This window comes from Larus michahellis, chromosome 3 (assembly GCF_964199755.1).
Source record: "Larus michahellis chromosome 3, bLarMic1.1, whole genome shotgun sequence".
Lineage (NCBI taxonomy): Eukaryota > Metazoa > Chordata > Aves > Charadriiformes > Laridae > Larus > Larus michahellis.
Genome location: NC_133898.1, coordinates 30,155,861 through 30,183,653, shown reverse-complemented (window position 1 = coordinate 30,183,653; position 27,793 = coordinate 30,155,861). Strand labels below are relative to the sequence as shown.

The 27,793-nt window shown below is 39.5% G+C and overlaps 1 protein-coding gene across 1 annotated transcript in view; it reads right to left on the bottom strand.

The window, feature by feature from the left end:
- Positions 1-27,793, bottom strand: part of LPGAT1 (lysophosphatidylglycerol acyltransferase 1) — a 69,024-nt gene that overhangs the window by 39,803 nt on the left and 1,428 nt on the right. The gene's annotated exons all lie outside the window — the stretch shown is intronic.

The window sequence follows — 27,793 nt, the reverse complement described above, 5'->3', positions numbered from 1 at the left end:
ATTGGCACCTAGCATAAGATAGGAATATTAGCAAGACCATTTTTCCAAGCAGAGGGTATCCAGCTTAGTTTTAAATTGCATGCGCAGAATACGAACAAAACAAAAATACTCTACCAGAACATATGCATAGAGATTGATCTTTTTGTGTCATTACACCATTCTATATTTAGGGTCTCAAAATTACATAAGCTTTTGACCCAGCTTTCAAATTCAACTGTCTCACCTCATTAGATTAAAAAAAAAAAATCACATTGTCAAAAATGATTTTTTGATGCCTTTTTTTTTTAATTTAGCAAGTTTGTTTCATTTCTACACTTACTATTATTAAACCACTCCAGTAAAAGCAAAACAAAAAGCCTGTAGCTGGATCATTAGGTATAAAGTGCTATATTAAACAAACTCAGTAATTCAAATCCAAACAAGTTAGCTACAGGCAAGAAAGTGGGTTCAGAAAATGCTGTTCAGATAACAGAAACTATCACAGGCTATTTTTTTGACCAGAGACCAGATACTCCAGTGGTAAGAATTATGTCAGGAGGAAGCTACAGCTGTTGATCATCCAACATTTACACTGACTAGAAAAATATATCCTGAGGTAAGGAAAAGGAGTTAAAATTGCTATGGTCTATCATCACAAAGTAATAAATAGAGAAAGAGAAGACTGTCTCCCAAAGAAGATCACAGGATGAAAAACTAGAAAAAGCCTGTGGTAAATTAAAGACCAGAATACGTCTAATGCTGTTATCGGGGCAGAGAGACAAGTGAGTAGAGTTTGGCCCTCTTCAATAAAAGGGCGGTTTAAGGGAAAGGGGAAAAGGGAAAGGACGGGGAGGCAGAGTAGCTCTATGAAGGTCAAAAGGAAAAGTAAGATGGACTGCGCATGCATGTGGGAGATGATTATTTTTCTGTGTGTCTTCGGTATCTTAAGTGGTTCTTACTGGCTATTATTTTTCATTTCTGACATCAAAGGAAATATTTCACCTCCACTACTGAATCTTCAGTACTGTTATTAACAGGTCTCCAGGCAGTGAACAACTCTCATCACAGGACAATTAATTACTTTACTACTATCTGTCTTTTAAGCAGTGATTTAACTGATGCAAAAGCAATAGGCTACACGCTGAAGACAAGAAGCAATAACGCACGCACAGCTTCCCTTCCTTGCAGAAATCCAATTAGCATCACACCTTTGAAAACTGACACTTCTATTACTTTCTGACAGCTCCCAAATTAGTACTGAATTGAGACTTGAACACAAAGTAAAAAAATAAAATGCTGTATTTGGTCACAAGTAGATAGAATCAGACCAGAGATATGAAGCTGGGGAGGACTATTCATTCCATAATGTTCCACATCCTTTCCTTTCTTTCCCTGGGCAAGCTAAGCACAGATCCTTTCTCATTTTTTTTTTCCAAATGAACTTGCAAGATCCCCTTTATCCCTCCTCCTTGATTATGTGCAAATTCCCTACAGTGTCCTCTCTAATTCCACGGAAGCTAGAAAACGCCTGGACATGCCAGTCCTAATTGACTGCACCTTCCTTATCAAGTATTTCACACTTAACGCTATAGCCGTACCCCACAAGGCAAAAAACTAAAGTGAAAAGAGAATTGTTCTAAAGGGAAATGAATCAACCATGTACAGATTTTGAAATTATTACTTCAGTCTCTTTATTAAACAGCCAATATACAAAAGTCTTACTGAACCGTGGCTTTCCAAAAGTAATAACAACTAAGTACTAAATACATTAAGCATCTGTAAAAAAAGGTTTCTCACAAGTAGCTGATTATTTCCAAATAAAATTATTTTATTTCTAGACCACTCAGAGAAAAAATATGGGTTACTTTACTATAGATACTTCCCTGGAACATACCAATTTATACTACTAATCATTTCTACTGCGGAGCAGTTTAAAAATAAACTATTTTTAATCTTCAAAAATGTTTCACAGATCTAACTTTCTGAAGAATTAAAATAAAGTTAATGACTAAAAAAATGTAAGCCATGAGAAGCAGCATGCAATTGAGAACAACTAAAGAGGAGAACTTATAAAGCTTAATCTGCTAGAAAAAACCCTATATTTTTAGCATACTAGGTGAAGACTAACGTCTGACTTTGAAGCTTTCAGACAGGTCCCAGTCAAAGAAAAACAGGAAAAAAAAAGCTTCTGCTGTTACCTACAGTATTTTACCTGCTCTTGATAAATACAAGAGAGTGTACAAACACACAACCAGCTTACGATGCACTAACAAGTTCCAGCTGAGAAGCAGTAAAAAGGTGCGCTCTGTTATCCCACTACAAAGGCAAGGTAAAAAAAAGAAGTTTGATTTAATTCTTTAATTGATTTACTCAATTCATTTTATCTATCAACTGGCCAGGCTAATAGCTCAACTTCTGCGGCTCGACTGACAGGTAGTAAGTTATTAAATCACAGAGATTCAGCTGGACATCCTCTAGTTTCTTTACCCTCTGTCATTTCTCCTCAGGCAATAAGGCTGTCTCTTGTGCTTAATAACGCTTTATGGACAATTGATTGACCTGATTATCAAGGAGAAAATCAGTTTGTGCAAGTCCTTCACAGAGCATTTCTGGATCGGAAACGGAACAGCAAACCACAGAAGCGTGCAGAAAAACCACTGCCATTACGGCAATTTTTTAAAGAAGAAAAAAAGCCCTCAGATATCTAGAATTTTAAGTTCACAGTGTCCTTTTAAATTCAGTGGGGGGAAGTAAACGCTTGTCTTCCATTTTCTCACCACATTGACGTTTTCAAAAGGAGTACCTTTTGCTTTAAGACATACTTGTGCTATTACATTCCTCCACTGCAGTTGGAAACATTCAAATCCAAACCTCAAGCTGCAAGGCAGCAGAACCAGGAAGACTGCTTTGCTCCACTTTAACAAGACAAAAAACAGTTCAGAGACAAGTATTTGTCACTCAGGGGCCTGAAAACCAGCAAACATTCCTCTACGGCTTCCTTCTATTGCCAGGGCACATTTTAGAAGGACACCGGTTCTGTGTCTACAGCCTCGCAGTAGTTAGATTTCTCCAAGTGCAGTTTAACACAGTGGAATAACGTAAAGGAAAGCAAGAGCAGGAAATCAGTTTAACATGGTAATTTGAATTCACAGTAAACTCGGTACCAAGGAAAAACCCGATTTGTAATGACATCTTTTACCCACAAGATCGAGACAGAAGTGGCTTAGCTGTTAAAAGATAACTTAATTTGTGACTTAGTGTTGTAAGCAAAAGGCTTCTCCAGGAAAGGATGAAGACAAGGTTACCTGCAATTGCATGCACCATTAAGACAGAAGGATTTATCCTTCTCTTATAAAAAGAAGTCCAAGATGTACACAGATCTCTAAAACATCAAGAAAATATTTCATATAATGAGCTGCAAACTGAGCTTTTTATGAGCTAATCCTTGCAGAGCTTAAAGAAAATAAAAGCAATACGAGGTTTTTTTCCACGTTTTTACTGAACTATTACACACCTAAATGTAGCTATTGAGAGTTCTCAGAACATATGGCTTCTTTGTAATCATGTCCTTAACATAACTGTGTGCATGTAAGCGATGCTATGAATAAATATTCAAGCACTTTAACTGCAGTATATCATTAGGCTGAGCAAATGACTACTGAGCTAGCTAACAATTCAGTAGATTTATTTTATACTTTTGAATATACCTGGCAAGAATGGCAGTCTAGTATTCTGTGAAATTGCCTAGCAATTAATATGAACGACTTCATTTCGCATACTACATTTTAAAACTTAAAAAAAAAAGTTCTGATATTTCTGACAGGCTCTTCTTCATTATAGTTAACAGTTTCACTAAAGCGTGCGCTCTATGAATCAGCATAAATTTTATCAGCATCTTAACAACTTAAGTTCTATTGAATACCTGGGGATATTATTTCAAAATGTATTATGTATTGAGTTTTAACTTCTTATTTCTCTATTGAACTGGAAAGCAAAAAAAGAATAATAAAAGCCTCCTGCCAGAAATTTCAACAGCCATTAGGAAATGGGCAGTGAAGGAACCAGATGCAATTCTCACACTAGCACCATCCAAATCTAAAAGCTACCACATTAATCCCATAAATAAAAAACATGAAAAGACTGATGCTTTATGGCAAGGTCAGGGAAACTCTTTAAGTGTTCTAATCACAATTATTAAAAACCCCAAACCATAAAATAGCTCCATAAAGCACCTGAAAGCTATGATATATGTAAACGCATAATTGATTTGGATATCCATTTTATTTGCCGTTTAGATTTGAGTCTACACACAATATTCACAACTTTCTCTAGGAACTGGAGAAGTTGAGAACTTTTACTCCAGAACTTCCCACGCCTTAGTTTATTTTTCTTCTGATCAGTTGTAATCACTTGCATCCATGAGGCAAGACTTCAAGAAAACCTGTTCCAAGAAGTTGCAGGTTGGCAACACTTAGAACTGAACAGTACCACCTTTTGTCAATTGCTTGGAAGCCTTCAGTAACAAAGAGCATTATTAATGGACAGCCTCCTCTGCTTCCTCAAAAGCCACCCTGCTTTCTAAAAGAAGGAACGTTATTATTAGGTATTCAATAGTGACTGTAACTCATGACAACCAGGTTTCTATGTTTTAAACATTCCTCCTCAAGCATTTGTACCTGGCAAGTTGCAACCCTGATTTACTGTTACTCACAAATGGCTCGTCGAAGCATGTTTCAGGTACAGTAGCTATGTACAGTTGTTAAACTCATTTGTCTCTCCTTTACAGATGGGATTCTTTGATAGCTGGGATTAAGAAATCCCAGAAGTGATGCCAGAGGTTAAATATTACTTAGCATGCCTAGATCACGTTAAAAAAAAAAAAAAAAGATGCATTAAAGGTTTTTTTTCCCCTTTAACAAAAAGGCTAAAGGCATTTGTCTCTGTGAACTGGCTGCCTACAGTGAAAAAATAGAAAACAAACAACGGACTAAGCAAATCAACATACAGATAGGTTTTTTTACATTTATTAAATGCGTGTTTTAAGGTTACAAGGTATTTAAATACACCTATGTAAAATCAGACATGCACTATTGGAAAGAGAAAAATTGCTCTTCCTATCCCACCCATTCCTTCCAGAATTCCTACTGCCAAGGAAACCTTCATATATTGTCCTGAAGTACACACAAGACATACCAATCATCAACAAAAGTACAGTCCAGAAAAGGAGGGAAAGAACACGCATACAACATCGTATCTCATGAAACACAGCTTCACTTAACTTGTCATCTTTCTTTTCTTATTAAAGAATGTACCCTTACTAACAAAAGTATTGTCAATTTCAATGCTATTACAATATACACATCTTAAGGTTGAAAAAATACAGTTTCAAACAAGATTTTAATACCAAAAAATGCATCTTTTACAGCTAATTTGATTCAGACTTTTATAATGCTAATAAACTGACCTGCATTCGCAAATTTTTCCTTTTATTTCCACCAAGAAAAATGCTTGTCATAGAGAAGTCAGAGAAGAAGCAGCAGCTGGGGAAGAGAAGCCTGCAAGTAAAGGGAGGTTGTTCCTACAGGACACGTTAGTAAACCAAGGCTGGGTTTAAGATGTCACAGTCACCATCTTCATTCTTCTGTGACAAACCATTTTGCACATCTCTAAGCTTCATTGTAGGAAACAACGCACATTTCCTTTCGCTTTCAGTTCCGTTCTTCTTAGCTTCCATCCTCTCTTTCTGCAGTTTACAGACAGATATGCTTTGTGGAGAAGAGGACTTCCGCTGTCACAGTATTTATGCCCTAAGTCAATCCACACGCTTACTTCAATTAACCGACAGTAAGAGGTGTTAAAAACAGGGAGACAGTTACAACAGAGATTCCCTGGCTCTCTCATCTTTCTAACCAACCCAAGAACCATGTTTTTCCTAAAGCACAGCAATTCCTTTGGGAATTAGGCCCCAGCAATGACTACTTCTGAAGACTGACTTAAATTTTCCTGGAGTGCATGTTCATGACCTCATGGGTACAGTTTGCTTGAGTTCTATAATTCACTGGCACAAGAGATGATGCTTGTGGCTGAAGAGAGGGCTCCTTTTACCCATATGTGACTGAGAATCAATAAAAGCGAAACCTTAGCTCACCTTCAGTGAAGCGAACTTCTACTGACTTCAGTACAGGCAGTATAATTTCAAGCGCTTCACCTCTTTGCAATTGTGCTAGGCAAGCAGTTTATAGGATAAGAAAGCTTTTAACGCTCACAAATTGTGTCAGGATACACATGCTATGCTCACCACAGATATTTAAGGAACAGTTTTAATGTGTTCCTGTAAGATTTAAGATACATCTTTCACTGGACATACCCTCCCCACCTTTTGCTGGAGGTCTCCAACAGCTATTTTATGCCGCTCCCACAACACAGCTTGAATTGTAGAGGCACTGGCATCCCACAGCTCATAGTTCTCATCATCCAAACGGGAACCCCGGTTGTATACGGTGGTTACTGACTGCAAGGAGCAGTACAAGAGACACGGTGTTCGTAGCCACACAGGCAAATGTGGACTGTGAAACATGAAGACTACGATTGATGTCAGCTTTCATGACTACACTGGTAACAAACTGTAGCAGCCGAGAAGCAACTCCACTGTCTGTTTTGCTGCTTCTATTATTAGAAAAGCAACTGCAAGCCTGAAGAATGGGATGGAGCACTGAAATCCTTTTGAAGTACTTCAAGCTCATGAGTCAGACCACTCACAGAAGGAGCAAAGCTGTACAGCACATTCCTCCCCGGTGACAGATAAAATACATTAAGTATTAACTACCCACAGGAACCTCAATGCATTCATGAACTAATATCCTAAAGCTCTAATACCTTACATACTGCACATGTTATAATGGCCAGGAAAAAAAAAATAATCAGTTTGTTTGAAGCCTAGAAGGAGAAGCAAAGCAGTGTGGCAGTCTCGCAATTTTTTTCTCACCATGAAAGAACACTTTTTTACATTTTTAACACACTTAGGAAATGAAACATCAGAACAAGAAGTAAAGGTTATTAAGGGATACTGACAATCAAATAGTCAGGCTTGACAGCTAAAAACAATCCTAAGCAGTTTCAAAGTATGCATAAAAAATTACTTAGAAGCACACAGTCACCAACATCCTAAAAAGACAGAGGAATCTGAACCAACAGTAAACATACTCCAGATTAACTTCAGTTCATATTCAGTACCATTTTGATCATTTCTAGTTACATTGTGGAAACACACAGTCAACCTACGTTCAAAAATGTGTATTTCCAATATCATCAAATAAAGATACAAAGTTTACAGGACTGTCTTTAAGATAACCATAAACCGAAAAGAGGTGTATATAAACCAAAGATTAATTTTTACCTTTTGCCGGCTAAAAGCTTCTAAACACTCTGGGGATGACCGAAAAGCTAACACCGTAAGTGACAGAAGAAGAGAAACTTTTCCATAAAACAAGTATTGAAGATACTCCGAATAGAAGGATCTCAGCTAAGTCGTTACACGGAGCAAAGACAAGACCTGCAGCTTACTAAGACACTGCAATTTTATGTGTCAAGAAATCTGTTTCAACAATCACAGGGCCACAAGTTTGCTTGTATGAAAAAATGTCCCAAGAAATTTTGGTCCACATATGTTTTTTGCTCCCTAGACAGATATTAGGAATTTGAAAATTTTAAGGAGAATAATCAAGACGTAAAAGTCTTTCCACCAGTTTGCACTTTTCTGTCATTCAACCTCAGGTCAGCAACAACGATGGAAACACCCCAGTCAATGCAAAAAGGTGCAGCATTTGCATAAATAGACTCTTTTTGTCAGATGAGGCTGCTGGTCCTACATTTTAGTCTCTTTCTTTACAAGGATGATTTTTACAAGTGAGAAAGGATTCTCACCACTCAAGCACATGACTTTATATACTAAATTCACAGAACAATCTTTTCATTTTTTTTTTAAAACACAAGAGTCAAACTCTTGTGGTTTCACCGGTAACAGTGATGTTTACTCTTAAGGAGAAGGTAGTCCAAAATCAAAGTGGTATAATTTGATACCACAGTTTTAAAAGTCATATTCATTGTACTGTACTATCAAAACTACAGTATTTTAAGTATGGCTACAATGCAAAACACATCTTAAGTTCAAAGAAAGTTATATCTGTAAGGTAATTTTATTAAAAACAGATTGGCTTTTCTGGAATTCAAAAGAAAAATTACCTTGAAAACAGAGGAAATTTCAGAATACAACCCCATTAGAAAGAGAAATGTGCTTGAGTTGTTATAAAAGGTTAAGTGCTACAGAATAGCACTGAGAAGAGGAAAGAGTGTTTCTTCTCTCTGATAAAAAAAAAAATATATCAGTGCAGCTGGGTAACTAAAAAATGCTACAAATGCAGAGTTTGCTGTTATTGTTGCCCTTTATCACCCTTTCAAGCAAAGAACAGTTGGCTGCAGCTCCGTATTTTTAATAACTTAAACTCAGCAGGTTACTACAGTACTTTAACTGTACTCATCTGCCCCATCACTACTGCTGAGCAACTAACCAAGCGGGAACAGAGCTGACAAACAGGGTCTGACACATCAAACACTGACAGACAGGAACAACTCAACAAAAGCACCATGGCTTTCCCCCCTCCCTTTAAAAATTACAGGTATTTTCACAGAAATTCCCATCTGGAGCTGGAGAAGCAGTTTCTTCCTGGGTTCAAGAGGCAGGCCTCCCACAGAATCACACAATGGTAGGGGTTGAAAGGGACCTTTGGAGATCATCTAGTCCAACGCCCCTACCAAAGCAGGGTCACCTGGAGCACGTTGGACAGGAACACATCCAGGTAGGTTTTGAATATCTCCAGAGAAGGTGACTCCACAACCTCTTTGGGCAGCCTATTCCAGTGCTCTGTCATCCTCAAAGTAAAGAAGTTTTCTGTCATGTTGAGATGGAATTTTCTATGTTCCAGTTTCTGCCCATTGCCCCTTGTCCTGTTACTGGGCACCACTGAGAAGAGTCTGGCCCCATCTTCTTGACACCTGCCCTTTAGATATTTGCAAGCATTGATGAGATCCCTCTTGGTCTTCTCTTCTCCAGCTAAACAGACACAGGTCTATCAGCCTTTCCTCACAAGAGAGGTGCTCCAGTCCCTTGATCGTCTTCGTAGCCCCCCGCTGGACTCTCTCCAGCAGTTCCTTGTCTTTCTTGAACCAGGGAGCCCAGAACTAGACACAGTACTCCAGATGTGGCCTCACCAGGGCAGAGCAGAAGGGAAAGATAACCTCCCTTGATCTGCTAGCCACACTGTTTTTTATGCACCCCAGGATACCATTGGCCTTCTTGGCAACAAGGGCACATTGCTGCCTCACGGTCAACTGGCTGTCCACCAGAACTCCCATGTCCTTCTCTGCAGCAGAGCTGCTCTCCAGCAGGTCAGCCTCTAACCTGTACTGGTGCATGGGGATATTCCTCCTCAGGTGCAGGGCCCTACACTTGCCCCTGTTGAACTTCATAAGGTTCCTCTCCATCTAACTCTCCAGTCTGTCCAGGTCTCACTGAATGGTGGCACAGCCTTCTGGTGTGTCAGCCACTCCTCCTAGTTTTGTGTCATCAGCAAACTTGATGAGGGTACACTCTGTCCCATCATGCGGGTCATTGATGATATGCTGAAGACGACCAGACCCAGTACTGGCTCCTGGGGAACACCGCTAGTTACAGGCCTCCAACAGGACTCTGCGCCACTGATCATAAGCCTCTTAGCTCTGCCATTCAGCCAGTTCTCAATCCACCTCACTGTCCACTCATCTAACCCACACTTCCTAAGCTTACCTACGAGGATGTCATGGGAGACAGCATCAAAAGCCTTGTTGAAGTCAAGGCAGACAACATACGCTGCTCTCACCTCATCTACCCAGCCAGTCATGCCATCATAGATGGCTATCAGGTTTGTCAAGCATGATTTCCCTTTGGTAAATCCCTGTTGACCACTCCCGGTAGTCTTCTCTTCCTTTACATGCTTAGAGATGACATCCAGAATGAGCTGTTCCATCACCCTCCCAGGGATGGAGGTGAGGCTGACTGTTTCCCAGCTCCTCCTTCTTGCCCTTTTTGAAGGCAGGATAGATACTGGCTTTCCTCCAGTCCTCAGGCACCTCTCCTATTCTCCATGACCTTTTAAAGACGATGGAGAGTAGCTTCACAATAACATCTGCCACCTCCCTCAGCACTCGTGGGTGCATCCCATCACGGCCCATGGATTTGTGAGTATCGATTTTGCCTAAATGATCTCTAACCTGATCCTCCTCAACCAAGGGAAAGTCTTCCTTTCTCCAGACTCTCTCTTACCTCCAGGATCTGGGATTCCTGAGGCCCGGCCTCAGCAGTAAAGACTGAGGCAAAGAAGGCATTCAGTAACTCCACCTTCTCTGCATCCTCCCCTCTATATATATCTGAAAAGAATGAGAAATAAAATAGGAGGAAAGGAGAAAAGTCATTTAGAGCACAAAAAAGGGATAAGGGAGTCTGAAATTCAGTATGTCAACACTAGGACTTGAGCTTTAAGAAGAAAAACTGTAGGAAGCAGCACAGAGTCCAGCTGGAGGCCAGTTCCTAGGAGTGTACCCCAGCATCAATACTGGGACCAGTATTGTTTGACATCCTCATTATCAGGCTCAACAACAGGTGTGAGTGCACGCTCTGCAAGTTTGCAGCAAGTCCACAGACAACGCACAAGCCAGAGGAGTGGCTGATATACCATCTGATTGTGCTGCCATTCAGAGGGATGCGGGCAGGCTGGAGAAATGAGTCAACAGGAACTTCAGGGAGTTCACCAAGGGGAACTGCAGAGTCCCACACCTGGGGAGTGGCTCTGCAGAAAAGGCCCTGAGGTCCTGGTGGACAAGCTGACCACAAGCCAGAAATGCATCCTCATGGCATGGCAAACAGTATCCAGGGCTGCAGTAGGAAAAGCATTGCCAGCAGGTGGAGGGAAATGGTCCTTCCCCTCCGCTCAGCACTGGGAAGGCCACATCTGGAACACTGGGTCCAGCTCTGGGTTCTCCACTACAATATGAGATGCAGACTTACTGAAGTGAATCCAACAAAGGGCCACTAAGATGATTAAGGGATTGGAGCACCTTTCATATGAGGAAAGGTTGAGGGAGCTGGGACTGTTCAGCCTGGAGAAGAAAAGGCTCCAGGGGAGAATCTTACCCATATCTGATGGGGGTGCAGGGAAAGGAGTAAAGATGACCTAGCCAGACTCTTTCCTGCAGTATACAGTGACAGGCTGAGAGGCAACAGGCACAAATTGAAATATAGGATATCCCACTTCAACACAAGGAAAAAAAGAAAGAAAACAAAAAAGTTTTTACTGTAAGAATGGTGAAATGTTGGCGTAGGTTGCCCAGTGAGGTTGTGGAGTGTCCATCCTTGGAGCTATTCAAAACCTGACTGGACATGTACCTGCACAACCTGCTCTAACTGACCTTGCTTTGAGCAGGGGGTTGAATTACATGATCCTCAGAGGTCCCTTCGACCTAAATTCTGTGGTTCTATGATCTACATGCAGCCTGACACCAGGAGGAAAAATGCAGTGTTAACAGAATTCTTTCTTAGTGGATACTTTCAACTACAACAAAAGCTACAATTTCATCCTGCGGCATGAAAAGGAGCAGCCTTTACAGTCACAAAGCACATGTTGCAAACACAAACTGACAAGGTTTTCCTGTCTTACTACTGCAGAACTGCAGCGGACATAAATTTGAAGGATAGTTCAAACCTTAATATAGAAGCAGCAGAATATGATTCACTTGGGATCATCACATTCAGTTAAAAAAGTGGGACCGGTGACCAACACCACAAACTTGAGGCAACAATGCATTTTAGCCAGAATAAGCCACTGTGTTCACTGCTATCATCTCGAGATCTTCATTTATATTTACCTGTATCTTTAGCTATATTACAAAATATTACAGCAAATTAAACTACTCTATTGAGATTGTCCCTCTATTGAGGAACACTGAAGTGCTGGAGCATGTCCAGAGGAGAGGTTGTCCAGAGGTACCAGGCTGGTGAGGGGTCTGAAGACCAAGTCATATGAGGAGAGGCTGAGGGAGCTGGGCATGTTTAGCTTGAAGAGGAGGAGTCTGAGGGGAGACCTCATTGCCCTCTACAACTACCTGAAAGGAGGTTGGAGAGAGGTGGGTGTTGGCCAATTCTCCCAGGTGAATAACGACAGCACCAGAGGAAATGGTCGGAAGTTGCGGCAGGGGAGGTTTAGATTAGATATTAGGAAGAATTACTTTACTGAAAGAGTGGTCAGGCACTGGAACAGCCTGCCCAGGGAGGTGGTTGAGTCACCATCCCTGGAGGTATTTAAGAAACATCCAGATTTGCCACTTCAGGGCATGCTCTAGTGGCAGAGATTGTAGGGGGGGTTTTTGTGTGTGTATGATTGGACTTGATCTCAAAGGTCCTTTCCAACCATGAAGATTCTATGAGATTGTTTTGCCTGCATGACAAACATGAAGCACGCAAGCAGCTACACTGAAGTCAAGCTTTTAGTTACTCAAACACCAAGAGATTCAAACTACTACTTAAAACACAGATATAGCTACTGACACCTACTTAAACATAAAACGTAAAGCTTAGAGTAGTAACAAGTAAACAAAAAAAAACCCTAACATGTAAAGCGGGGAGGCCTCAATTATTTCCCCTACTATCTTTATGTAAGATATTTCTTATTTTTCCAAATTAGTTGCTTTAATACTTGAGAAGCAAAAGAGAGCCACTGCAACGTTATGTGAGCATCTGTGTTGGGGGGTGTGTGTGAAAGAAGGGGCAATCCATCACAATCAGAGCTATCAGAAGAAGATGGGATGATGGGGCAGCAAGCACCAGTTGGACCAGAATAAGTCCTTATGGAACTGTGGTCTGCTACGCTGGAAGACCTGCTGGGCAAGTCCAGTTGGCCCAACATGCAAAGCGTAACCAGCACAAGTCACCTAAGTTACCTTCGAAATTGCTATGAATTTCTTTTTAAAACAAACAAACTGGTTAGGCATGTTGTAGTCTTTAGAGCATAGCAAACATAGACATTTGTTCTTTTAAAGAACATTAGAACATGTTAAAAACATGCAACCCCCCTCTTTTCTCCTTTTCCCTGTAAGGTTAAGTACAAAAGAGAAGAGTAAACATCCTTGTTATAAAAATTTTGTAGCCATGTGCCACAGACACTACAGAATCACTATTTACGCAGGGATGGGGTGACAGCTGTTTGATTTTTAGCGGGCTTTGGATTTGTTTGAGGAAAGCAAATTGAAGAAAATATTTTTCCCCTCCACCCTGTCACAGTTGAAGTACTGCATCATAATAATAACCTGAGATGTTTTGCAGAGTCAACTGCCTAGGCAGCAGAATCTACCCAGGGGCAGTATCGCAAACTACAATACTATTGCTACAGTTTCCTTTTGAGTCACTGGCAGTGGTATGCATTACTAATTTGATCCTGTTGCTTGTCTTTCCAGATGTGAAATTCCCTGTGATGCCAAAGAGTCATTCATAAGGTACTTCACTTCCCTCAGCTGTTAAGGTGGCTCAAAAAGCACAGCTACTGTATCATACAGCCTTAAAAAAAAAACAACAGGTAAAGGATAAAAGCAAATCTACCCAACCAGGTTCCAGGGGAGAAAATGCTCTGACTATACACCCAGATTCACAGCCCTAAGTGAAGGGATACTTTTCAGATTGTGCAACCAACACCAAAAAACAGTATATCCAAACCGTGTGAAAAATCCCATTAGGTTAATGGCCTATGCAAAGCAAATTACTTGTGAAATAGCAGTCCTATTTCCTCCAGAGAGAGGACTACCTCTTCCAAAGCACAGGGAATGGCTGAAATCTGCTTTGCAGCCTCAGCTGTTAACTCTGAGAATCTTGATGCAAACTAGTTGGTGTAGTGCAAGCTGGCTAAAACAAACTAATAATCAACACGCCACCGTACAGGGCCACAGCACTCACACAATTTCCATTTAACTGTTCAGCCACTTATGCAGAGCTGCAGGCTGCAACACCACAGAACCTTCTATTAGGAATCAAACTTTCTTCTTTATATGAAATATAAAGAAAGAAATAGAGTCTGCACGGTGTAGCCCAGAATAATATGAATACCGGGGAAACTGGACAAAGACTCCACTGAAAAAAAAATATGCACCCACAAGACAGCAGCAAGCCTTCATATAAAGAACTGGGGAAAAATCTGTCATTCTGTTTCAAGAAGAAAATAAGACACGAGCAGAGTCTGATGGCTGTAAAGAAATAAATATAAGAATAATCTATTATCATAAATAGGTAAATAAGTAGATGCAACCCACACTAGATTTTTTGCTTTTGCAGGACAGATTTGAGTCCTTATTGCTTCCTGACAGGAATACACAAGACTTGAAGGAACTTGCTACAAAGAGTTTAAGTACATTCTGTGATAACTGTTGAACTGCCCAAAATGAACTCCTGATTAAGACTGCACAAACTTTTCACTCTCATTTAAGAGGAAGCAAGCTCTATTACAACAAAGTTCTGCAAAAATTGCTCATTTAGCTCTTTAAAAAAAAGTGAGATATTTGGAAAGCCACAGTTCTAGCCATATGGAAGATTCTGCTCCTACTTAATCTAGATTTCCAAGTCACGCCAGTTGAAAGCGTGGCTTTAAAGAGCAAGTAACTGGTGGCATATAGCAATGATCTGCCCAGGAAGAGATGGCCATTTCCCCTCCTTTTAAGATTTGTAGATGGGAAGATTCCTATTTGGTTTCAATTTGGTTCCAAGGAAACCAGAGCACCTAGAAGCTTTTGGGATGTTTTTCCCAAAAAACATAGCTGGAGAAATAACATGACATATTCAGCAATTTTACAACAAATTCCCAAGGCCATAGAGTATCAAGACTTTCCGGGGACAGCAGAAGAACTCAACAGAATTTAGTTACTACCTACTGCATAAGGGACCAGAGATGCTAGCTAGCAATGAAAGACATGAGTTGGAAGTCTCATTTCCATTTTTAACTGCAAGTTTTAAGTTACTGTATATTTTGGGACCATAAACTTTTCAGAGCACTATACAAAAAGGTCTTTCAGGTAAAAGACATGCAGAATGCAGAAAATTGTCACCGGATTGCAGAAAGGAAGAGAGCAATTTCTCATAGGAAGATGATAAAGCATATTATTCTAGTGCACATATCATAGCTAGAGAGGTAACTAATCAAGGGTTTTCTGGTACCCATGAAATTCTCTGAAGTGCCTTGAGGTTTATGAAATATAGGAACCAGAAAACCGTAATAGGGCTGGAAGTAAGCAAACATTACTTCTTCTTTAAACAAGATGTGGAACTTGCCTAAAACTCCAAGTGAGAGTTTGCATTCACCTCTCCCTACACACCAACCTTAATTAAATAGCACAGTGAAAAGGCTTGATCAGCCCTGAAGCATTCAGCTACTTAGCTCTAGAACTGTACCACCAGGACTGGGCGCAGGCAAGAGTTACAGCCAAAAGGGTACGTACCAAGAAAACCCGCCAGAGAAAACACAGGTAAGAACCAAGACTATGCTTTTCAGAAGATGTGTTATGTTAAAAAAACCCCAAAACAAAATTACACCACTGAGCAACGAAACCATGTTCTCAGTGTTCAAATCCAACCGGGCTCAGAAAAACAAGATTTTGCATATACCCTTTCAATTAGTCATATTGATTCAAAAAACCACCAGATCTTCATCAATTTTTCCTTCTAATGGAAACAAACTGCATTACTTCAATCACTGGCTGAAGGTCTGAGTCACGAAAACCAATACTATTACTGGAAATCAAGATTCTCAATGTGGTAAGACCACCCCTGTGTCCCAGCTCTGGTCGTTTACCTTATGCTTATCTAAATCAATTTCAGTTACCTCTTCATAGTCTTCAGGTCTTGCCTAAGTTACCACAAAATGCTGTTGATCTGTCTCGTCATACAGATGAGATTTTTCAGCCCAGCTCATGACACAGTACAAATAATCACCATTTAAAAGTAGCCCTGGATATTTTTGGAAAACCTTTTACTTTTAGATTATCTCTGTTAAACCGCCTACATGAGAAAGACAAGAGACCATTCTGCACATTTATTCACCGTCTCTCTACAGCGACCTCAGAAATGAGGAGCTTCTCTACACTTCAGAGACATTGACCATTCAAACCTCTTCAACTCAGTTAACTCTGGGCAGAAAAAACAGAGCTACTGAGCACAAGAACAGAAATACATATTCAAACAGTGTATTTTGAGATTGCAGAAGTAGCATAATCTAAAAATCAATATCCTCAAGCAATAAAACTGATTACTAATCAAACAGCTGCAGCATTGCTCTTTCCTCCTCCTATATACCTCCGCACCACCCTCCAGTTCCAGTGGGTTAGTGCTGCCTTGTACCACAAAACAGAACCAAGCCACTGGTCATTTAAGTTGCAGTGTGGAGAGGAAAAGTTAACAATGAAAGGCATGCAAAGAATCAAAAAAATAACTGGTTACAGATGCAAGGAAGCAGAAGGACAAACCTTTTAAAGAAGCCTTAAGTGTTTGCACTGTTAGGTTTCAAGGACTTCAATAAACTTCTCACCCACACTACAAGCAACAGTCTTTACAAAAAAAGAATTTACAACATGAACAAGAACTGTAGAAAAATTTCCCCTTGGATTTTTTAGATACGATGTTCGTATTTTTTCAAACAATGGATTTTATAAGGGTCGGGGGGAAACAATGTTCAGTTACCATTAATTTAATCAAAATAATTTAATCCTAAACCAATAAGAAGCTAATGATGCAAATTAAAGTAACAGCAAATTCCTATATTCAGTTTTATGTTTCTGTTCATGGAAGCCCCATTATTAAAAAAAAAAAAGAGGCCACAGTAAGTTTGAAAAGCATGCTGGAAAGTATATGACACTAATTCTAGCTGGGAACTTAAGCTACTACTTTTTCTAGTATGACACAGCAAACGATTCAAGCCAACAAAGCATCTTACCATATTTAAATTTACCCCAGGTTATCCTATACCAGTTCAGCAACACTTAAGAATTAAGCGTGTGGCCACGTTTCAGGTTGCCAGTAAGCAGAAGTCCATTATCATAAAATCAGAAGCAACGCCTTTAATGGCGCCCTCAGACTGTCACAAATTAAGCAATTAGCGGGAAAAAACTTGCCTCTCTCATTAGATTACACTAGCTGATCTACCTCAAAGCAGCAGCAGAAAGTTTACCGTTCCTAATTTTAAAAAAAGTTCAGCTCCCTGGCATCTGTTACTATTACAAAACAAATAATCCTCTTACACCTGCTGACAACTGCAAAAAATACCTTGGATTTGTGGCTGACAGTCTTACTGGGAGTTTCAGTAGTACTTTTTACTGACATAAAATGGTCTGACTCAATAGAAACAAATTTATTTAAACATTCTGAATGGCCGGCTCCAATACCTACCCTTCACCCTCAGCATACAGACTAATATTCCATGCACTTTTCAATGAAATACCCAAGTCCCGGTTTTGAAATATGCTGCTGCAGTGACAGTAATCGAAGCTTCTTTTCCCCTCTCCTCTCCCTCCTCAAATTAAAAAAAAATTCGACATCTCAGATCAAAAAGTTTTTCTATACATTGGGAACAAATGGTAAAAAAGGCAGCAGACAAGTGTTGGGGAAACAAAAAGAGAACAACAGAATTCAGAGTACTTAATTAAAAATAGTACTTCACTGCAGAGCAGTTTCTCTGGAGAGCACCCATGAAGGGGTTGAACAACAGAGTTGTGGAAGAGACTGTGGAAACGGATCTCCCCATTTCAAACACAGCAAGCCTGCCACGAATGCAAGAAGATATTATGAATCTCAAAATTCCAATTAAATGATTAATGCGAATACTCTTGAGTCTGTGGGCAGTAATAGGCACTGCAAGCACTTTACATGTAACTTGTCATGATCTGTGGCTGCCAGTGCCTTGGCTTACTTATGAAGCACTTGCCGGAAGTGTTACAAATTACTCTTTCCTCAGATAAAAAGAAAACTAGGCAAAAATAAATTTATTCAGGCTACAAAAGTCTTGCACTCCCACAGAGTAAGAGCTTTGGTCAATACACTTCAAACATCAAATTCTCCCTATCCAACTAAATCCTCCGTACTTTCCTCTCTTGTTTCTTTACCCTGCCTCATAGCAAACCCAGCGAGTTACCAGACACTCAGATTTACCACGTTGTTTTTGCAAAGTATCAGGAAAGGGTGGTAACAGGACTGGCAAAGAAAGGAGCAGACCACCTGCTATGGCTCTTTCTTCACCACAGCAGCCACCCAAATAACCCTTAGCCTTCCTACAGTGACACATAGAGACGCCGCTCACGGTTACGTGAGCTCTGCTCCGCATTTTAGCTTTTAAAGTTCAGTAGGCTGTTAAACATTCACAGAAAATGTAAGCAATAAAGGAAAAAAAAAAAAAAAGAAAAAAGCATGTTTTAGCATTTTCTCCCTCTGAAATAGATGAGGGACAAAAGTGGTTCTCCAGCCTGTAAAAATCTTGTCAAACTCCAGAAGCCCAAGGTAGACATCAAATGATCTTTAAACACATCCAAGACAATAGAATTACCTGTGCTTTGATCTGGTCATATTCCCTTCCTACGTTACTAGGTTAGAAGACTGAAGTATTAGGTTTGATGATAAAAACAGAAGAGTCCCAAATTAAAAAAAAAAAAAAAATTAATCTGGGTTTTTTTTCATGTAATTCATTACATGCAAGAGGCTTAGCAGACATTTATATTAACTATACCTTCATCTGAAAGCATTTTTACAAATGTTCATAGGTTCTTCATGTTATACTAGTGTATACACAGGCTACAGTTATATTTATTTCCAAGTAAAGCTGTTGCTAGAGGAACAACAGCTGAATTTTATGCCAGAGACAAGCACAGAAAATAAAAATGGATATGAAAGAAGAAAGCGTTTGGAAAGGAAATTGGCAGTTACCAGAGTTGGGAGTTTTGCCAGGCCATCTATAAATATATTTATGCATATCAAAATAGACCAGGTTCAGGTACAAAACTCAAAAGGCCACCTTTCTAACGTAATACCCTCACGTGTGCTACACGGTGGTACAGAACCCTTCTTGACAGACTCTCACACTGCTTACCACCCACACTGTTGCTCTCTCACAGGTCTCCCCAAATACACCTCGAGCATCACATTTCTACATGCCCTTGGGTCAGATTCGTAACTGACTTTCTCTTGGCTCTGCCCTGCCTACAGTCATTTGAGCATCACTGTTCTTTCTTGAGAGTTTCAGCTAGGTTGATGCCCTTCCAGTCCTCCTTTTAGGAGGCTATGCCAACTCCCATTTTATATACAAAGTAGAAAGTCTTACTATCCAGGCTGGACACCCCCAATAGGTACGGTTCCTGCCCTTGCCTAGAAACTATGTGGTCTTTTTCTCTCTTCTATATTTTCCTCTAAATCTATAAAACCTCTATTCCCTCTGGTTTCCTCCCCAGAGCTCTGTAAGGTCTGGTCCTGTGCTGAAGCACACAGAGCGACATACTGGTACCATGAAAGTCAGCAGCAAAACTCAGTGGCTAATTAGAATCAGCATTTAGTTTAACTTTACTTTTAGTAGAGAGTACTCTCTACTTTTTCAGGGGTGGGGACAAAAACAACAATAGTTATAAGTTCTTTTACCACCTTATCCTTTTGGATCTAAAAGGCTACGATAAGCAAGGTGGACTAAACATCATCTAAAGGAAAGGATGCTGCTTCGTACGCTGTCTGCCATCGCCAGATTAACACATTGTTCCAGAAGCAGCAGAAGTAACAAAGCCTGGTTTCCCAAAAACATGTTGTCTAGCCTCCTTCTCCTCAACAGGCTGGACGAGATATGCTGGCATTGTGGCAAGCCCAAAACCATTGATGCACTGGTTGGACATGCAGGAGATGTCAAACAAGACGTACAATGGCCAAAATCTGCCTGCGCTACCCTCAGCTGAGGTACTAACTTAGGTCTCTCTCTCCTCCGCTCAGCTGCCAATTTTAACAAAACTCATGAGAACACCATTATGACTGAAATCTGAACCATCTGGTCAATCGCAGACAGATCTGCAAGGAGGCAAATCAGAAGTGTGGGAGGGGTGACAGAAAGAATAGCTGTTAAACAAGTAGCTTAATCCCAGCAGGAAACTACGCTTAACACACTGTCACATTTATCTACATAGATAATAAAATATCCAAGTCACCAAATTACATTAAAATAGTGTTCAACGGCCCCTCCTAAACACCACACTCAAACGTAACTGATGCTTAAATTAACCAAAACCACATATTCTTAATACTCTTCCCCCCGCCCCCCCGCCCAGTTCTGGCAAGCAAACAAGGACATCACAGACTCTCACAGAAATTGCACGTGCTTGTAACTTCAAGATGCTAGAAAACAAGTAAAAACCTCACCCACAAGCACTCATGCCATTGTCCTAATGAATCAACCTTCCAGAACCCATGTCCTCCCAAACAGCAGCAATGCTAGCCCTTGCTTCTAGAACACCATTTCTATTTTTAATTCTACATAAGTGAGAAGCAGAAATAAAGCTATTAATCTTTCCTCTCCCCCTTTACTTAAATTACAAAACTGAGGTAAATCTTTAAGCTAGTTTAAACTATTAGACTCCTTAAATAAGGACAATTCCTTACCTTTTAGAACTACAGCATTTAAAAAAAAAAGTTTTCAGATTATGTTGTATGACTCAAAAGAAGTAACACCATTGACACTATCCTGCAAAGTAAATATTTGTGAAAAGACCTAATGAAAGCATTTAAGAAAAAAAAAAACAAACAGACAAAAACCCCAGGCACTGCTGTCTTATTAAATCTTAAACACTTTAATTTTCTACCTTTCAATGACACTAGAAGTCCCCTTCTTTACACAGAGGCAGGGAGATTGCATCTCTTCTACTCTATTCTGCCCAGGAAGAATCACTGAGTTGGCCAGTTCAGTTCTGATTCAAGCTCAGCTGTAAATGAAATTGTTCTGACTCGATTTCGGCTTGCACTAATGCAGCTGCTGATTCTCTTATAGCCCCTTCTTAGTTCTTCAATACCTTTAAAATAACTGAGACAAAACCAGCAAAGTGTGAAGTTGAACCACTGATATTTTTAATGTTATTCTCCATCTTGTTCTTTGCATATTTTATAATAGAATGTATAGTTGTACAGCGAGCCAAAACTTTCCCTAAGCTCTCCACCATGATACTAATCTCTTTCCTAAACTGCTACTTTACTTAAACTTTTATTACTTTGGACTGTTCAACACCAAACAACAACTGCATTTTGTTGGCTATTCATACATCTTAAGTACTTTTGAAGTTCTTTACAATTGTCTCTGTAGCTGACAAACTCAAACAGTATGCACACAAAACTTCAGAGGAACCCCACTGCTAACTTTTCACCAAAATGAACACTGGTCTTTTTATTCCTTTATCAACCAGTTTTCAGTTTATGATAATCCTTTGTTCTCACACTAGGCTTAGTTTTCTTCTATAAAGGAACTTTGCAGAAGGCACGTTTCCAGTCTAAACAACACTAACCAGTTAACAAAACAGTAAGAAAGGGTGAAGAAGTGTACTTCAGTGACATTTTATTCACGTACTAGAGCCCTATCCTGCACTGGAGTGCTCTCTTGAATTGGGACCATAGGCAGTAGTTCAACCAATACATTAATGCTGGTACTGTCACCAAAAGAAGCAGCTCCTTCCTCTTTCTGTTTGCAATTTGTACTCACCTTCTTCTTTTACCACACCCACAAAATGAACCGTGTTAGGGACTGTGTTTTGTAAGTCACCCAGCAAAAAAAAGGGGGGCGGGTAGTTTTAGTGTGGATCAGGGCCATGATCCAGACCATCACATAACCATTAAAATATTTGGCCAACAAAACTGAAGCAGCGGTGGTAGGATAAATCTGAAAGGCTGGGACTGGCTTTCTTCAGTGGCACTCCCTGCATGAAATGCTTGTGGGGGGAGAGGGGAAAAAAAAAAAAAAAGAGGAAAAAAAAAAAATAAATGCAGCCTCCCATGCAGAATCCCTCTCTGGTGTCATGGAACATTTTTAGGAATGCAAACATATTAGACTTATTTATTTCAGTAACTGCATATACAAATGGCTGGACTATTATCTAAACTGTGGTGACTGCAACAGCAGCGCAATTACATGCCTACGCAATCCCGCATTTGACATGTCACTTAAGCATTAGAGTTTATATTCCACTGTAATAAACGCAAGCAGATTACATATCTTGGAGCTGTATTTTGGCTCAGTTCACACTGGAAAGTTACACCACTAAGCTTATATTCCATAAAGGATTTACTAACTACCCTGTCTAATTAAGGTTGCACAACTCTTCCATTTTTGAGATCCTGTTTTCAGCTGCTTAAATCCTTGCCAAACTAACCTTTGGCAAGACTTCTCTGTCCCTCACTCACATGCAACAGAGAAAGGGAAAGCGATGTATTCTGTTCATCTGTTTTGAGTTTCATTCTAAAAAAGTAATTTCCCAGAACAAAATGACACAGAAAATAGGTTTTATCCACATTAAACATCTGACTTTTTTTACCAGTTTCCTTGAAAAGCTCTAAAATTTCTATGCTTTAGAGCAGTTACATTAAATGAGAATGAGAAATTGCATCTCTGACATGTTCCAATACAGACATGATCACACTGTAGAAGTGGAAAAAAATTCCTCCTTCATACACTCTGCAAAGAATTTGTGGAAAAAGAACTTAACTCCCTAAGATTTTGCTTCTCCAAATCAGAGCTGGACAAAAGCTTTCCTGTAATTATTTCACCTGGTTCCTAAAAACCTACCATCAAGAAAAAGAACAAGAAAAAGTACAGAGAACAGACACATCTCTCTCAGGTATTCTTAGTCATATCCTTTCAGGCACTTGACCAGCAACGAAGGGAGAAGTAAGATGACTAGTGTGAATAGATACGCTAAAAACAAAGGCACAGAAGAACTAGGAGGGATGAAAACAGATCCTAAAAATAGCAAACTCCGCCATAAGCAAGCCATAAGCAGGAACAGAACCCAGAATTCCCAAAACTTTGTCCTCCTTTGGCTATTAGCACATAAGTTAATTCAGAAGCATCCCACAGCCATTCCCGGACTTAGAAGTAAATAATCACACCTTTCTGTATAGGTATTCCTCAATAATTTCATCTTTACTATCCTTAGGCAGATGTGACAGATTTGGTATGCTTGCAATAGTTCTTGTATCATCCAGAGCAGGAGGAATAGGAGCAGAGGCTAACCCACTCTTAAAATAAAAAAAAAAAAATGAAAATAGCAACAAACAACAAAATAACACTAGCAAAAAAAAATATGTGTGCTTTCACTCTAAGTTTTGTACCAGAGGGCAGTAGCTTTCTAAAAATAAAATTCAGAGAGCATTTCAATACCTAATCTTTTGGAATGATCCTTTATAGCTAAACAATACGATAGGAAAATGAAAGATAAGCTTTACTGCTTTTGATATGCTGCTGACACTAGATGAACTACAAAGTATGGTAAAGCCTTTAACTCAGGCCCTAAAAAGGAGAGATGGTGTGATTTTACATATTATTAAAACAGTACAAGGGTCACTGTATAGCACTCTTTACAAACAGACACATCACGTGCACAAAGAAGTTGACAGTGAGTTCACTGTACTCCTCACCTCCTCTTACGCAAAGGCACAATGAGCCTTTGCTCTGAGGCCATGGTAGAAAAAGCTCCAATGTCCCCGACTCATTCAGCTCTGACCTTTTCTTATCAAGACAGCTCACAAATTACACACAAACCTCCTCTTACAAGCAGCAAAATACAATCAAAGATCCCTGCTTGATCTCAGCATAACCTACTCATAAATCATACTCATCAGAGAAAGCTGCATTTAAGCCATGGATTACCTAGAAACTCAACACATAGCCATAGCATAAACTATAAGTTCCTGTGTGGCATGCAGCCATCGGAATCTACTGCTATCCAAATCGAATATCTAAAAGTCACATTAGGTATTTTTGCATGCTCAAAGAAAACGCAAAACAAGAACAATTTTGTTTCTCCATTTCACACACTGCCTGACCTCTTAAACACGAGTTGTTTCCCCCATGGCCCTCCTTGCCCAGTCCTAAGAGTAGTGACCAGTACCGAAAATGAAATATTGCCAGTTAAAAAAAAAAACAACTAAACAAAACACTGTAGGAACGAAACGAGGGTAGAAAACAATGGCAGGATCAGAGACATAGATAGATCTCCTGAAATAACACCTCCTGCCTTATTCGGGGCAAAAAAAAATTTACTTTATCATCTCATCTGCTGCTCTCCAGCTTCTGCTGTACTTCCTGCCCAAGGAGAGGGGCCAACTTGTCATGAGAAGCAGCACAGACAGCACACGCTGGCTGCACCTAGGAAGTGTTGTCACAGCAACTCCACCTGTATCTTTTACAGTTCTGGAAAACGAAAATATTCATGTTTTTAGAAGGCTAGAGGAGTTGAGGCTGTTGATTGATGAAACAGAAACAAAGAAGATTTTGAATTAGAGAAAAAAAACCCAGTATGACTGCTGAAAACATTATAGAGTGGTCACTACTTAATCATACATACAAATTAGCCAATAAATTTTAAATCACTTGAGGGGAGAAGAGGGGGGGACACAACTAAAAATCCAAATGTCAATTTTACTCTACTTTTCTGAATAACAAAGAATAAAGAGTGGGAAATTCTCCTCACTTGACAAAACCAGAATATTCTTACAGACACTATTTAAATGTCGCCTTCCCATCTGACGCAGAACAGTAACTGGCAATACCATAGGATTAGTCCACTTTTTATTAAGCACTGCATCATTATACCAGCAAGCATACTCACACCACTAAGACTTTTTTGGTAGGTCTTAACAGAAGTGTATTACTCTTCCTTTCATCAGCACACCAACCTGTCCAACCTTACTGCAAGACTGTGTGTGTTGGCAAGAGGATGAAACAGAAGGTTTTGTCAAGCTGTCCTCTTCAGTGCTGGAGTATGTGCAGAGCAGAGCGAAGCACAAGATTAGTATTACGAGCATCAGGAACACATCGCTAACCAATTACTCTGCTGTCCTAGAGACTTGTTAAGTGCAATACTGCAACAACGCTAGCACAGGCTAACGCTAACTTCTGCATTTAGATGGCAGGAGCACACAATAAAACAGTTTGTCTAAGTGTATTTAAGCAAATGAAGCTTTTCTCTAACAGTCCTATTTTTAGGGGTATTAAACTTTGATCTGCAATAGTTACTTGTCCAAAGAAGTTCAAATCTAGAAGACTGCTGCTTTGAAACTAGCTTTGTAGGTGAGCAGAAGGTCATCAGAAATTCACCACCACAATATGCTCCATCTCCCTCCCATTACATCTACTGCACTGTTTAGTGGTTTCTGGGTTACTTGTATATTAAATGACAAATTATAGTATAGGGAAAAAAAGGTACTTGCCAACAAAGGATCAAGCACTCTCGAGTTTGCTTTTTTTAGAACGCATCTTCCAACAAATGCAGAAAAATATTTGTAAGTGTTATTCAAAGGTGCCTTTCAAATCACACTAATATGCAGATTCCCAGTGTCCTAACCGAACAGCTCCTACAACGAGAGCGGTACGTTTACAGATAAAGCCTTAAAAAAAAAAAAAGGCTTAGAAGAGTTATAAGAAAGCCTTTCTGAAAGCACATAAAAATAAAATAATGTTACTAGACCATCTGAATGTTCTTCATAAAAAGGCACTCAGTTTTCCTTTTCGTAAGAAACACTATGGAGTTCAAGAGAACAACATAGATATTTATCATACTGTGCCCTTTAAAAATCAAAGGCAACCAATTATATCTAAGTTCTCTCTCATACTCGCATCTTAAGAAGAAAAAGATTAGGGGAAAGAGAGTGACCTTTACAATTTCTCTTCCCATTCCTTTCTTTATTTTGCTTGTCCAGTTATACACTATCTCTTTACGTAACATCAAGTGCATCTGCAAACAGAAACACCTACGTTTATCAAAAAACACAGATCAGAGCTGCTGATATAGACACAGATCATGTAATTTCTGTAACAAATCCTCTAGGATCCTAGCACAAAAACACAGGTTTATGCGGGGGTGGGGAGTAGAAGGGCAGACCTAGTTCATGAATTTTCCTCAGCTCTTCCAGCTTTATTCAATAAAACATACCAACAATTATGCAACAGCAGCAAAGCCTGCAAGGAAAATCTAGCACTCATCATATTTTCTTCACTGGGTGTTGAACTCTCTCCTACATGTACAAATTTATAGAGGGGGGGAAAAAAAAAGTCCATCCTGAATCTACTTTGCAGGCTGAGTTTAAGTCCCTAATTACAAATGGTTTGTGTCACTTCTCACCCAACAGATGATACAAGCTTGGAAGGGGAAAAAGTAAATAAATTAAAAAAACTGAAACACACCTTCAATACACCTGAAGCAGAACACTACCTCCAATGAAAAGACAAGTAAACTTATTTAGCTGATCACCCTCTCAATCAAAAAGAAAAACCAAAAGAACCCAAACATCTCACCAACTGCTCTGCTACTCAAGAGAAAAATCCTTAATCTTCTCAACGTACCCATACATACCTACTATCTTGTATTTACTTTTGCAAAGATGGAACACATTGAAGCCTATCTTTGAGTTAGTTTTTGGAATTGAAAACAAAAGAATTCTGGAGTAATGTCTCTTTCAGATGCACCACTGCCAAGCCTTAGACAACAACTCTAATAAAGTAGTATTTCAGTTCCAAATTATGTTGCACTCTACAAAAAAAGGGGACCTAGCAATAGTATTTTGTAAATCTATCAATCTGGAAACACACAAATAAATTACTTCGGTACTACATATGTTGAAGCAAAAAAGATACGGTTTCCAGGTTCATTCTGCATGTGGTGAGGACCATTAATGAGGGTGAAAAAAGAAAGAAGCTATTCTTGCTATTTTATAGCTTTCAGTATGTCTTCATATCAAATAAAATATATTTAAAATGAGACTTCATACAAGCATTTGCTTAAAATCCTCCACAAAAGCCATGCTTTATAGTGAAAAGCGAAAAGAAGGGCCTCCTTACCCATACACCATCCCAGAAAACACTTCTGTGTAGCTGTTTGTAAACAATACTTTAAACAAACATACTAAGACATTTCAAGACTGTAAAACAAAGGATTTTCAAATTGTCAAGGTACATCAGCAACACCAATCAACAGATGCTTCAGGAAGACTCTACGGTATGCAGATCATGCTAAGACCACTTTCCAAGCAATAGGCAAAAGAAACCACACAGTTCTGCAGTCAGCAGTAAAACTATCCCAAGGAAACTGCTTTCAAAAATTGACAACCGTATCGTCATGGGACAATGGCTCGAATTTTAACTAGCATGTTCAATATACACAGCGAATCCCCGGGGTCATATGCTGTATGACTTTAACATTACCATTATGCCCATAAAATTTCCCACTTTCAATTAATAATACACACGACACCTTGAACATCAATCCTTCCTTCTGGAAGGCCTTTCTGCTTTAAGGCATAAAGCAGATTTTTAAAAATATACCTGCCACTGCAAATACTATGTGGACTTCTTTTAACGAGCAAATACAAACATATAAAAAGGTTTTTAAAACAGCGTGTCTGGAAAAGCTTGAGCTGTACGAGGCAAGGCAATTTTGAAGCAGTGCAATGGTGCGACAGTTCTAGCCCAACAGA